Consider the following 13,631-nt stretch of genomic DNA (forward strand, 5'->3'; position numbering starts at 1 on the left):
CAGGCAGTATATTAAAAAAATAAAAGATGATTCAAAATATGAAATGCGAGTCAACAAGCCTCTTGCTTATCAGACACAGTTAGATCCATCCCACGGGACGTTTGAGATCCCCACAGGTATGTTGTTGCCTATTACTACATATGTGCCACCTGATATTTATAACAATTACTTATATTTTACTGCTTTATAAAACTTATAGTCCAGTTGTACAAGGAAAATATTTATTTAAGGAAATAGCTATATAAAATTTATATAAATTAAATTATTGGGTTCTTTCTCAACATTGTACTATTGTACACGGTACATGAAAATTTTTATTCAAGTATTTTTTAAAACAGATTTTTTTTATATTTATATATAGTCATAATATAAAAATATTTTATTAGGAACTCAAACAAAATTAAAAGAAAAAAATAAATTTTTTTTATCATGCCTATATATAATATATCAAAATAGTTTTTATTATGACTATATATAACATCTAATTTTTTTAAAACATATTTTTTATTTGATTTGTTATATATAGTCATAATAAAAAATATTTTATTAGGAACTCAAACAAATTAGAAGAAAATAAATAGTTTTTTTATTATGACTATATATAATATATCAATTTTTTATTATTATGACTATATATAACATATAATATTTTTAAATTTTTTTATTATGATTATATATAAAATTTATTAGCCAGTCAAGAACTCACACATTTAAAAATTGAAGTTGGCGGCAATGCGGATGTTGCACTGGATGTGTGGGCTTACTAGGGATGATAGAGTTCGGAATGAAACTATCCGGGAGAAGGTTGGAGTAGCTTCGGTGGAGGACAAGATCGGAATATCCAATTGAGATGGTTTGGACACGTGATGATGAGGGACCCAGATGCTTCGGTTCACAGGTGTGAGAGGCAAGCTTTGGATGGTTTCAGGCGGGGTAGGGTAGGCTAAAGAAATACTGGAAAGAGGTGATTAGGCGGGACATGGAGCAGTTACAGATTACTGAGGACATGAATCTAGATAGGAAGATCTGAAGGATGCGATACAGATTATGTGATCTTGTTTCATGCTTTATTACGAATTTATCTACTATTCCTTGTGGGTGTCGTATTTATGTTATATCATCTTATTCTATTCTTTATTATGGATTTGTTTATTATTCCTTGTCTTGAGCCGGGGTATATTGGAAACAAGCTTTCAACTTCTATGGAGGTAGTGGTATGGACTGCATACATCTTACCTCTCAGATCCCACTATGTAAGAATACACTGGGTTTGTTGTTGTTGATAACTATATATAATATTAATGGACGAGTTGGGTGATGACTGATTTTTAGCCCATTTTAGCTGAACTTGTTTTAGTCCAATTAACATTTGGGCGGTTCATTATTTATCATGGGCAAATTTTACAAATTTTGACTATTTAATACCTAATTATAAATCATCCCAATTATTTTCATGTTTACAAAAAGATCTCAAATTTTTTATTCTCACGATACATAAGTTAGGTATTGATACATCACAATCCAATGCATAAGTACCAAATTAATCGACTGATATATATGTACCGATACATAGCTCTTATGTATTAATATCAGAGAGATACATTCAGTTGCATAAGTCTCATGTATCAGTAGTACAAAAAGCATTTCAATGCATGATTTTGTAGATTGTCAGTCAAAGACATCTTTCTTATGTATCTATAACTTAATATTCAGTAAGATATATAGCGTTTGTACATTTGTGGAGAGTCTCTAGATGTATCTTTTTGTCCTTTTCAATTAGATACGCCATTCTTATATATCTCTGAACTCCCTTAATAGATACATTATTCTTATGTATCTTTATTAACATCATCATCTTCAACCTCCATTGACGAATCTCTGAACTCCCTTCGTACTACACCACCAACTCCCTGTCTTTATCTTATGCCACCATCACTAGTAAACCCTAATCAGTGATCCACCAAATGGACCTCAACTCAGTATCTGTAATACCCGCAGTTTTCCTAGCTTGAAATTTTTCCTCAAAAATGTTAGAAGCCTTCTTTGAAAGATGAATCCACTTTTATAGACGTGTAATTTCTAAGATTTTCACTTTTTGTTTAGTGGGAAATCGAATAAGCTTTCTAGCGATACCAATTTCATCAAAATCCATATCGGACGAGGAAGTTATGGCCGAAAAATAGAAGGCAGTAAAACCGCCCAAATACAACGATGCAGGCAAATAGACCGTCGAACTAGCGACAGACCTTCACCGTCGCAAGGAGGAGTACTACCGCAAGGTCCGATGTACCGTCAGACTAGCAACGGACCATCGCACCCCACCATCGCACAAAGGCAGCAGGTCCTAGTCCTGGTCCCAGTCGATGGTGAATCTGATGGACCGTTGGACTAGTGATGGACCATCGCACGTCCCGCTCCATTATTTTAAGTCATTTTTAATAGGGGTATTTTGGTATTTTACCACCCGCCTATATATACTCAGTTATACCCGACCTCATCTCATTTATTTATTATTTCATAACAACAAATATTAGGGTTTCTCTCTAAGATTTATCCCCAAGAATAAGATACCCTAGGTGCCTAATTCCAAGCTAAGAATTAAAGTTTTTCTCTACAAATCTTCAAGAAATTACAACCCAAGTATGCATAGTGTTCATTCATGAACTCCTTTCGTCCATGAAGCCCAAGAATCCCTTTTATAAGTTGAAGTTTATGGATTTCCTTTATAAATTTCATGGTTAGGCTGCTCTTGTTCATGTTGATAATGAGTAATTGAATTCTATTCCATGTTGGGTGATAACTTTTATGTTGGTTTGATTAGTATAGATAAATTAATGCAAACTTATGACTAAACCCTTGAATGATGAATTTAGAATTAAATCATGATGTTTAATTGTTGTATAATGTTGTTTACATATACTATGCCTACCATGTGTTTTATTAAATGCCTTTGTAAAGGAAAAGTACCCCACTAGCATGATATCATGAAATTCCCATTTATGTACAAGTTTATACATATCAAATGTTTGATGAAGTGCTTTAATATATGTATTATGAATTATGTTTTTAGTCATGTGTTCAAGTAAGTCATGCTTTGTCAATTTCTTCTCATCGAGTCCTGGGGGCACTTGTACCCAAAATATTAGCTGTGTGCCTAGAGCCATATCATGTTTTCGCGATACTCACTGTTAAGCTATGATCTTTAGAATTCAGTCAGTCATGTGACTCAAAAATATCAGTAGTTCAGTAATCTCAGTGATTTTAGTATTCTCAGTAAATCTTGATAACTATAGTACTCTCAGCCAGTCCTCAGAAACTCAGTACATTCCGTCAGTCAACGAAACTCAGTAAATTCAGTTTAGCTCTTCTAAATAATATCATTGTATTCAATTCAGTTTATCAGTTTAGTTCAGTTAAATCAATTTTAGTTTAGTTAATCAGGTCAGTGTCTTTCAAATGGGAGTAGGATTCAGTATCGAGTGAGCCTAAGGATAAGGACTCACCCGTTAGATAGGACTCTGATCCCAAGAAGCAATCCCTAAGTTCCAGAACAACGTAGCCAGCATAGGTACAAGATGTCACCCGATAGATAGGACTGAAATACTCAGGGATCACCCTTAGCACATTTAAATATATAGGACTAATCCCAGGGGTCACCCGCTAGATTAAGACTAACTCTACAATTTTTATCATTACCAGTAGCGCGATACTAACACCCTTCCAACTAGGGTTATAGTTTGGAACCCAGTTAGCTTAGTATGGGGCATGTCGGTTAGATGAATACATCCCACAGTTTCAGTTACAGAATCAGGACAGTCAGACACAGTCAATTCAGCTCAGTAGTATAGATTTAGGACTGTCAAATATAGTCAATCCTTATCATTGTAAATAGACTCAGGGATCACCCACTAGACAGGACTGATCTCAACTATGGTAAATTAGTATCAGTATCATCAGATTTAGAGATCACCCACTAGATAGGACTGATCTCTTATCCAGTTACTTAGATACAGTATGGAACTCAACCAGTTCCATTAGATTTGAGACTGTCAGATACAGTCACTCATGTTAATAGTTATATCAGTTATCAGAACTCATGTTATCAGTATTCAGGTTTAGGACTGTTAGATACAGTCAACCACGCCAGTTCTTCATAATCAGAACTATCAGACAAAATTATTCATGTATCAGTAACATAGTATCAGTCCCTCAGTTTTTAGTAATATAGTACCAGTATTTCTCACTTATTAGTGACTCAAATGTCAATTTCAGTAAACTCAGTAGTCAAAACTCAATATTTAGTCCTATCACAATCTCAGTTACAGTTACTTAGTTATGCATGTATTCTTACATTTATGTTAGTCAGTCGGTTATTATTGTTCATGCATGTGAACCCTACGCACTTAGCCTACCTCACTTGCATACTAGTACATTCAAAGTACTAACACATTCGTGTTGTGGTGTCTTATACCATAGGTTTAGAAGCACGAGCTCCAAAGTATTAGTAGCATCCTGTTTCAACAGTCAGAGTCAGCTGTGAGTCCTCATCCTTCGAGGACATAATTATATTACTATTTTAGTTTTCAATTTATTTTAGTAGGTGGAGTTAGCTAGGGACATATCCTATCAACTCCTTATTCAGACAGTTTAGAGGCTTTTAGACTATAATATGTTTAGACAGTTATCTCAGTTATTTTGGTATTGTTATACGATATCTTTAGTTATTTATTAGTATTGAACCTTATGGACTTTCAATTCATATTTTCACATTATATAGTATTTTTATGCAGTATACAGGTACAGATATCAATCATAGGTTAGCTTGTAGTCCTTCGGGGTCATGTGCACCGTGTAGCATATCGGGTACCAGATTCGAGGTGTTACAAACTTGGTATCAGAGCCAGTTTCATAGTGTCCTAGGAAGTCTAAAAAGTTGTATGTAGTAGAGTCTTGTACATGTGTATGTTGTGCACCACATTTATGTGCAGGAGGCTATAAGATATTTTAGGAATAGTTACCCTTCTTTCAATATTCATGTCGTGCCAGTGAGCATAGGCTTAAAGTTAAACTCCCAGTCTAATTCATTTCTACCTTTCTTCTACAAAACATGCCTCCAAAAAGAAGAAACGAGAATCAGTCAGCCCCTCAGTACGAACAACCTTTAGGCGAACATGTTTCTCATGTAGATTTCAGGGCTACATTCACTACTGTTGCTCAATCAGTTGTTGCTCATAATGAACGACCAACTATTGTTTTGGCTAACCTAGTGGACAATTCAGCTATAGCTAGGATTCGAGACTTTACCTAAATGAACCCTCTATCCTTTCTTGGGTCTAATTCAGATAAGGACCCTCAGGAATTCCTAGATCAGGTTCAGAAGGTGACTGGCATCATGGGGTGACTACTGTTGAGAGTGCTGAGCTAGCTGTATATCAATTGTAGGATGTGGCTCATACTTGGTTCAAAAGAAGTAGAAGTCAGAAAGGGCAGATGATGTAGGGACTATAGAATGAGATGAATTTGTAACTGTATTCTTAAAGAGGTTCTTTTCCCTAGAGTTGAGAGAATCTAAGGTTCTAGAATTCATCAACCTCAGGCAGGGCAATATGACAATGAAAGAGTATTCTCTTAAGTTTACTCAATTATCTAGATATGCCCCTCATGTGGTTGTAGACAGTAGGTCTAAGATGAGTAAGTTTGTGTCAAGGGTGAATGATAGCATGGTTAATGAGTGTAGATCCACCATACTGAATAGTGACGTGACTTTAGCCGAACTTATGACCCATGCTCAGCAGATAGAAGACCAAAAGATTAAGATGGAGAAAAAGTAGAATAAGAGGGAAAAGATAGGTAGTTTCAGATTTTAGCCTAATTTAGAGGGTGATAGCCATTCTTAGTATAGTCATAAGTTTTCAGTCCCAGCCCCATCTTCATCTAGTGCACTAGTACCCAAGTTCAGAAATGATCGTTGTGATGGGTTGCCAGACTCTGAGGCCCAAGGTAGTGAGACCAGGAGTCTTACCTATCTGCTTTGCGAAGAGTATGGTAATAATCACCTAGGTGTATGTAGATCAGGTAGTAAGGTATGTTATGGATTGGTAAGCCAAGCCACAGGCTGTGGGAATGTAGAGGAAGGGTTCAAAAGGGAAAAGATTTACACCAGCAGGGCATCACTTCCAGTACTACTGGTATTCAGCATCAGAATAGGTTTTATGCTCTTCAGACTTTCCATGATGAAGGAAATTCCCCTAGCATAGATTCAGGTACGTTATAGGTCCTTCATACTCATGATATGCATTGTTAGACCTCTTGCTCTCTTTTTTTAGCTTAAGATTTTCAACATGAGTTTTTTAGTCATGAATCAGTTCGTTGATGCCCCATGCATCACCCCAGTATCTCAATGAGGTACTCGTTCTTAGAGGGACATAGTGTCCCAAGGAGGAGGTACCTCATTATTCCCCAATGCTCCTATGTATTAAATTCAGTTTCTCTTTGCATAAAGAATCTAGTTTATGTAGAGGGTACTCATAATTTAGCCCTCAAGTTCAGATCTCAGTCATGAGCCATGTATTTAGGGGCTCAGTTCAATTCATGAAATTTAGTTTATATGTCATGGTTCAGCCTCAATCATATTCTCAGGTTCCCGTTCATGCATACTTCTAGCATAATCATGGGGTCATCAGTGCTTTTCAGTCACATAACAGTTTTCTTAAACTTACTCAGTTCCCTGTTCAAATTACCATTACAAACTTGGTATTCAGTTCATGCTCAGATCCCTATTACAAACTTGGTACTAAGTACCCTTGCATATACTATCATGAATTCATATATCAGTTTATTCTTATAATTATACATCATATATGCATGTTCAGTATGTTATATTTAGTTCAGTAATGAGATCATGTTTTAGTTATTCATGTATAGTATGTACGTCAGTTTATGTTCTTTCCCTCACTCTCAGTCTCATTCAAGGATGAATGTTCTCAAGGGGGAGATATTGTAATACCCATACTTTTCTTAGCTTGAAATTACTCTCCAAGAATGCTAGAAGCCTTCTTTGAAAGATGAATCCACTTTTATAGACGTGGAATTTATAACATTTTTACTTTTTGTTCATTGGAAAATTGAATAATCTTTCCATCGATACCAATTTCATCAAAATTCTGTATCGGACAAGGAAGTTATGGATGAAAAATAGAAGGCAATAAAATCGCCCAGGTACGACGATACAGGCTGACGGACTGTCAGACTAGCAATAGACCATTGCATCGAGGCAATGATCCAGCCCTCTGGAGGGGTACGACAGTGAGGTCCAACGGACCGTCGCACCCTACCGTCGCACAAAGACAGTAGGTCTCAGTTCTGGTCCTAGTCAACGTGAATCTGACGGACAGTCGGACTAGCGACAGACCATCGCACGTCCTGCTCTATTATTTTAAGTCATTTTTAATAGGGGTATTTTGGTATTTTACCACCCGCCTATGTATACCCAATTATACCCGACCTCAGCTCATTTATTCATCATTTCACAATAATAAATATTAGGGTTTCTCTCTAAGATTAATCCCTAAGAACAAGAAACCATAGGTGCTTAATTCCAAGCCAAGAATTAAAGTTTTCCTCCACGGATCTTCAAGAAATCACAACTCAGGTATGCATAGTGTTCATTCATGGACTCCTTTCATCCATAAAGCCCAAGAATCCCTTTTCTAAGTTCAAGTTTATGGATTTTCTTTATGAATTTCATGGTTGGGATGCTTTTGTTCATGTTGATAATGAGTAAGTGAATTCTATTCCATGTTGGGTGATAAATTTTATGTTGGCTTGATTAGTATAGATATAGATTCATGCAAACCTATGACTAAACCCTTGAATGATGAATTTAGAATTAAATCATGATGTTTAATTGTTGTATAATATTGTTTACACATACTATGCCTACCATGTGTTTTATTAAATGCCTTTGTAAAGGAAAAGTGACCAACTATATCATGAAATTTCCATTTATGTACAAGTTTATACATATCACATGTTTGATGAAGTGCTTCAATATATGTATTATGGATTGTGTTGTTGGTCATATGTTCAAGTAAGTCATGCTTTGTCAGTTTTTTCTCATCGAGTCCTGGAGGTACTTGTATCTGAAATATTAGTTGTGTGCCTAGAGCCATGTCATGTTTTCATGATACTCACAGTTAAGCTATGATCCTTAGACTTCAGTCATTCATGTGACTCAGAAATCTAAGAAATCTCAGTAGTTCAGTAATCTCAGTGATTTTAGTAGTCCCAGTAAATCTTAGTAACTACGGTACTCTCAGCCGGTCCTCAGAAACTTAGTACATTTCGTCAGTCAATGAAACTCAATAAACTCAGTTTAGCTCCGCTAAACAATACCATTAGTGTCAGCTCAGTTCAGTTAATCAGTTAGGTTAAGTTAAATTAGGTTTAGTTTAGTTAACCAGGCCAGTGTCTTTCATATGGGAGTAGGATTCAGCACCGATCGAGCCTAAGGATAGGGTCTCACCCGTTAGATAGGACTGTGATCCCAAGAAGCAATCCCTAAGTTCCAGAACTACGTATCCAGTGAAGGTACGAGATGTTACTTGATAGGTAGAACCGACATACTCAGGGATCACCCGTTAGCGCATTTAAATGTATAGGACTAATCCCAGGGGTCGCCCACTAGATTAGGACGGACTCCACAACAGTTGTCTTAACTAGCGGTGTGATACTGATACTCTTCCAAATGGGTTTATAGGTTGGACCCCATTTAGCTTAGTATGGGGCATGTCGGTTAGATGAATACATCCCACAGTTTCAGTTATAGAATCAGGACTATCAGACACAGTCAATTCAGCTCAGTAGTATAGATTTAGAACTGTCAGATACAGTCAATCCTTATTATTATAAATAGACTCCGGGATCACCCACTAGACAGGACTGATCTCAACTAAGGCCAATTAGTATTAGTATCATCAGATTTAGAGATCACCTACTAGATAGGACTGATCTCTAATTCAGTTACTCAGATACAGTATGAAACTGAGCCAGTTCCATCAGATTTAGGACTTTCAGATACAGTAACTCATGTTATAAGTTATATTAGTTATCAAAACTCATGTTATCAGTATTCAGCTTTAGGACTATCAGATACAGTCAACCAGACCAGTTTTTCATAATCAGAACTGTTAGACATAGTTATTCATATATCAGTAACATAGTATCAGTCCCTCAGTATTCAGTAATATAGTACCAGTCTTTTTCACTCATCACTGACTTAGATGTCAATTTCAGTAAACTCAATAGTCAGAACTCAGTATTTAGTTCTATCACGATCTCAGTTACAGCTACGTAGTCATGTATGTATTCTCACGTTCAGGTTAGTCAATCAGTTATTATTGTTCATGCATATGAACCCCATGCACTTAGCCTACCTCACTTGCATACTAGTATATTCAAAGTACTGCCGCATTTGTGCTGTGATGTTTTATACCATAGGTTTTGAAGCACGAGCTCCAGAGCATCAGTAGTATCCCGGTTCAGCAGTTAGAGTCAGCAGTGAGTCCTCATCCTTCGAGGACATGATGATTACATTACTATTTTAGTTTTCAGTTTATTTCAGTAGATGGAGTTAATTGGGGACAAGTCCCATCAACTCCTTATTTAGACAGTTTAGAGGCTTTCATACTATAATATGTTTAGATAGTTATCTCAGTTTTTTTGGGTATTGGTATACCATATCTTCAGTTATGTATTAGTATTAAACCTTATGGCCTTTCAGTTCATGTTTTTGTGTTATACAGTATTTTTATGAAGTATATAGGTACAGAATATCAGTCATGGGTTAGCTTGTGGTCCTTCAGGGTCATGAGCACCGTGTAGCATTCCGGGTACCAAATTTGGGGCGTTACAGTATCTTACACCAATCTTTGAGCTTCATTGAGAAATATCCAAACTCTTACTATTATCTCATCTTCATCTAAATTTATATGGGAGAAAAATTTAGAGTTATTGGAGATGGAGCGGTGTTAGTTGGGTGGTGGAGTACAATGATGATATTTCAGCCTACCACTATAATGGGTGGATGAATATTGACTTATTATATGAATGGGATTAGAGGAAAAGAGAGATCTAGGGTTGGAAATTGAAAAATTTTAAGATATGAGAAGAAAACAAAAAGGAAGAATTTTAATAGGATGAAGATGGAAGAGAGTATGAGAAGCGGTAGTGTTATGTATCAGTTTTCTTGAGAGAGAAAGTGAAAGTTGTGATTTTTATAATTACTTTGTAAGGATGAAATTTTGAGTAAATATGGTAATTTAAGGTGTACTTTTATGTTATTTTTATTTAATTCACGCCATCTTGACATGCTCAAATACAACTGACACCCTAGGAATATCTTTATCTACCGTATCATACAAACTAAACTAGCTTATTTTTAATATTATAAATTTTATTTGTACGATAGGTTTCATGCATGTAATTTTTGATATGATAATGTGAAATTTTCTTGACCCTTTCTTGATAGGATAAAGAATATGCTGGGTTCAAGATTAATAGTATGAATAAATAATAGAGGGGGAAAATTGAGATAATACTCAAACTGGAAAGTGTATTCAAAAATGGAAAAGTCTACTAATTCTCCCACATTGGTGGGAGAATGAAACTTTCAAGTGTTTAAATTAAGAAACACTTACTCCACATGGTAAGTGAGGCAAGAACCAAGAGGTACCTCACGCCATTGTCATCGCTGCTTGCTCGGCTTTAGCTTCAGCTTCGGCAAATTATTGATGAATGAATCCAGTCGGAAAAAATTCAACAATCTACATTTTTTGATCCTTCATTAACGTGCATGCAAAACAATGCTCGGAAGAGACACAACTCATCGTGTAAAAAACATACTATTTTAGGAAATGGTATGACTGTTTGAATGGTTGTGGCTGTTCGAAAAAGGAACACGATTTCAAATGGATAGATATGACTGTTCCAAAGGACACACCTTCCCGATGAACCATTTTCACCTTTCAGAAGGGGCACTTAATGGCTATATAAAACTGCATTTTTCTACAGGTTTGCAATGAAAAATTCTGAATTAAAAACACTTCTTGTCTTCTGAAAAACTTTGTATGATCATCTCCCATTGAGTGAGTTCGAAGAGAATCCGATCATTTAAGGTACCAATAAAGTCGTATTGTTAAGCCATTTTATCCTGGGAGGAAAATTCTGCAACTCGGGTACTTGAGGGAAATTATTTCCTTAAGAACACTCCGTGAATTCAGAGGACTTGACTTTTCTCTTCATCTTTTTTTCTTCAAAATATTGAAAACACGCTTCTTTGAAAGGTCATTTTGATCTTGTGTTGAAGGCGTTGGAAAATTTCATAAGTATCCTTGGTTTATTCTTGAACCTGTGTTAAAGTTATTTTGCCAAAATATAGATTTAGTGTACCCAAAACAATAAAAAATTTAGCCAAATGCCAATTTGATGATGTCTTAGTATAAGCTTTGTAAAGTAGTACGACTTACTTGAAAATAGGTTTCCTAGATAAGAACCTAGCTATCTAAGGTGAGGTCAAAGTTGATACAAATGGGGTTATACCTAGCCATCCAAGGTGAGGTCAAAGTTGATACAAATGGGGTTATTGTTTTGAAAAAAAGTGACAAATTAGTTGCCATTGGTGGTCTGGTTAAGGATGAAAAAGAAAATTCTTCTTTTAACATTCTTTATTTACAATATTTATCCAGTTAATGTATTATTTGATATTTCTTTATTTAATAGTAAAAATATTTTTTTGGTAAATAAATAAATTTTATTAATACCAAAATAAGTTTGTTACAATCCAGGCATGAGTCAACCTCTTGCCTCTAAGAATTAGAACAATCTACATATTCGTCTTAACCTATATTACCTCTCAGCTATTAAATCAGATGCAAATAGAATTAAGGATAACTATTTAGATTTACAAGTGGAGCCTGCCAGTGAGCTTTTCTCCTCCCCGTGATGTGCAAATCACTACAAGAAAACTGCTTATTACCTGGGGATTTTCATAGAGATAATGTGGTAAAATTTCCAAGTAATTTGATTACCTGCGGATTTTCTTACCAATTAGAATCCAAAGGAAATACCTTCGTAGGTAATTATTATCTGCGAATTTATAAAATCCCTAGGTAATTTAGCTGTAAAAATAAATTCGCAAGTAAGTTATTTGCAGATTTATTTGCAATTATCTATCAAAATTCTGCATGAATTATTCGGTAAAATTTCATAAAAAAGGATTTTACCTGTGGATTTTCCCAAAAAAAATCACAAATTATTCGCCACGAACATTCCTAAGTAAATCCCTAGGAAATTTACCTATGAAAATAAATTCGCAGGTACGTTATTTGCAGATTTATTTGCAATTAACTATCAAAATTTTGCATGAATTATTTGGTAAAATTTCATAAAAAGGGATTTTACCTGCGGATTTTGTAACGCCCCGATTGTCTGAACCGGAACGCTACACGGTGCTCTTGACCCTAAGGGACCACAAGCTAACCCATGACTGACACCTGTACCTGTATACTGCAAATCATGACGAAATAATGCGGAATACGTGAACATGTAGGCCATAAGGTTCAACTGAATAAAACATGTCTGAAAATCATAACGACATCCGTGGGGTAATAATACCCAAAACAAAACTGAAATAACTGTCTGACATGATGTAGTCGAAAAGCCTCTAAGTTGTCTAAATAAGGAGTTAAAGGAACATGTCTCCAACTAACTCCATAAAACTGAACTGAAGAAATAAATAAATCAAATCATATTGTCCTCGAATGAATGAGGACTCACTGTGTCTCTGTGACTGGAATGCTACCGCTACTACTGGTCTGAAACTTGTGTCTCGGAACCTATGGTGTAACATGAAAAGAAAGCACCATAGCGCAAATGCGTCAGTACAACTGGAGTACTGAGTATACGAGGAAGATAGGCTGAACATAACGGGTTTCATGCATGAACAGTACGAACTGAATAATATGAACGTGAGAGTGCAAACACACATATATAGGAACTGAGACCATGAATGCGTGATAGCTAGATCTATAAGCTAATACATGATTTACTGATAACTGACATGATTGATACTGTAAATCTGATAACATGGGCGACTGTGTCTGACAGTCCTGGTATACTGAAATCTGAAGAACTATCTGAGTTCTTTTACTGAGACTGATACTAAAACTGTGGGAGGTAGTGTTTAACCGACATGCCCCATGTATGCCATTATGGTTTAGCTGGGGTTCAATCTCTGCCCCAACTGGAAAGGTGTCAATACCATGTCACGGGTAAGGACAGCTTGTGAGTGACCCTTATCTGACAGGTACTCAAATGAGAATGGTGGGAACCCTAAACTGAAAGGTTAAACCACCTCATCAACCCTAATCTGATAGGTCAAGATGTCTCAACCTACGCTGGCTACATAGTTCTGGAACGTAAGGATGCCTACTAAGAATCACACCCTGAACTGGCAGGTGAGTTCCCATCCTTGGGTTCACTCAGTGCTAACCTATACTCCCATCTGGAGAAACTGGACATGAATAACTGACTATACATGACTTGACTTAATGAATTCTGTTGACTAACGGAAT

The sequence above is a fragment of the Capsicum annuum genome, chromosome 4, assembly GCF_002878395.1.
Source record: "Capsicum annuum cultivar UCD-10X-F1 chromosome 4, UCD10Xv1.1, whole genome shotgun sequence".
Classification (NCBI taxonomy): Eukaryota; Viridiplantae; Streptophyta; class Magnoliopsida; order Solanales; family Solanaceae; genus Capsicum; species Capsicum annuum.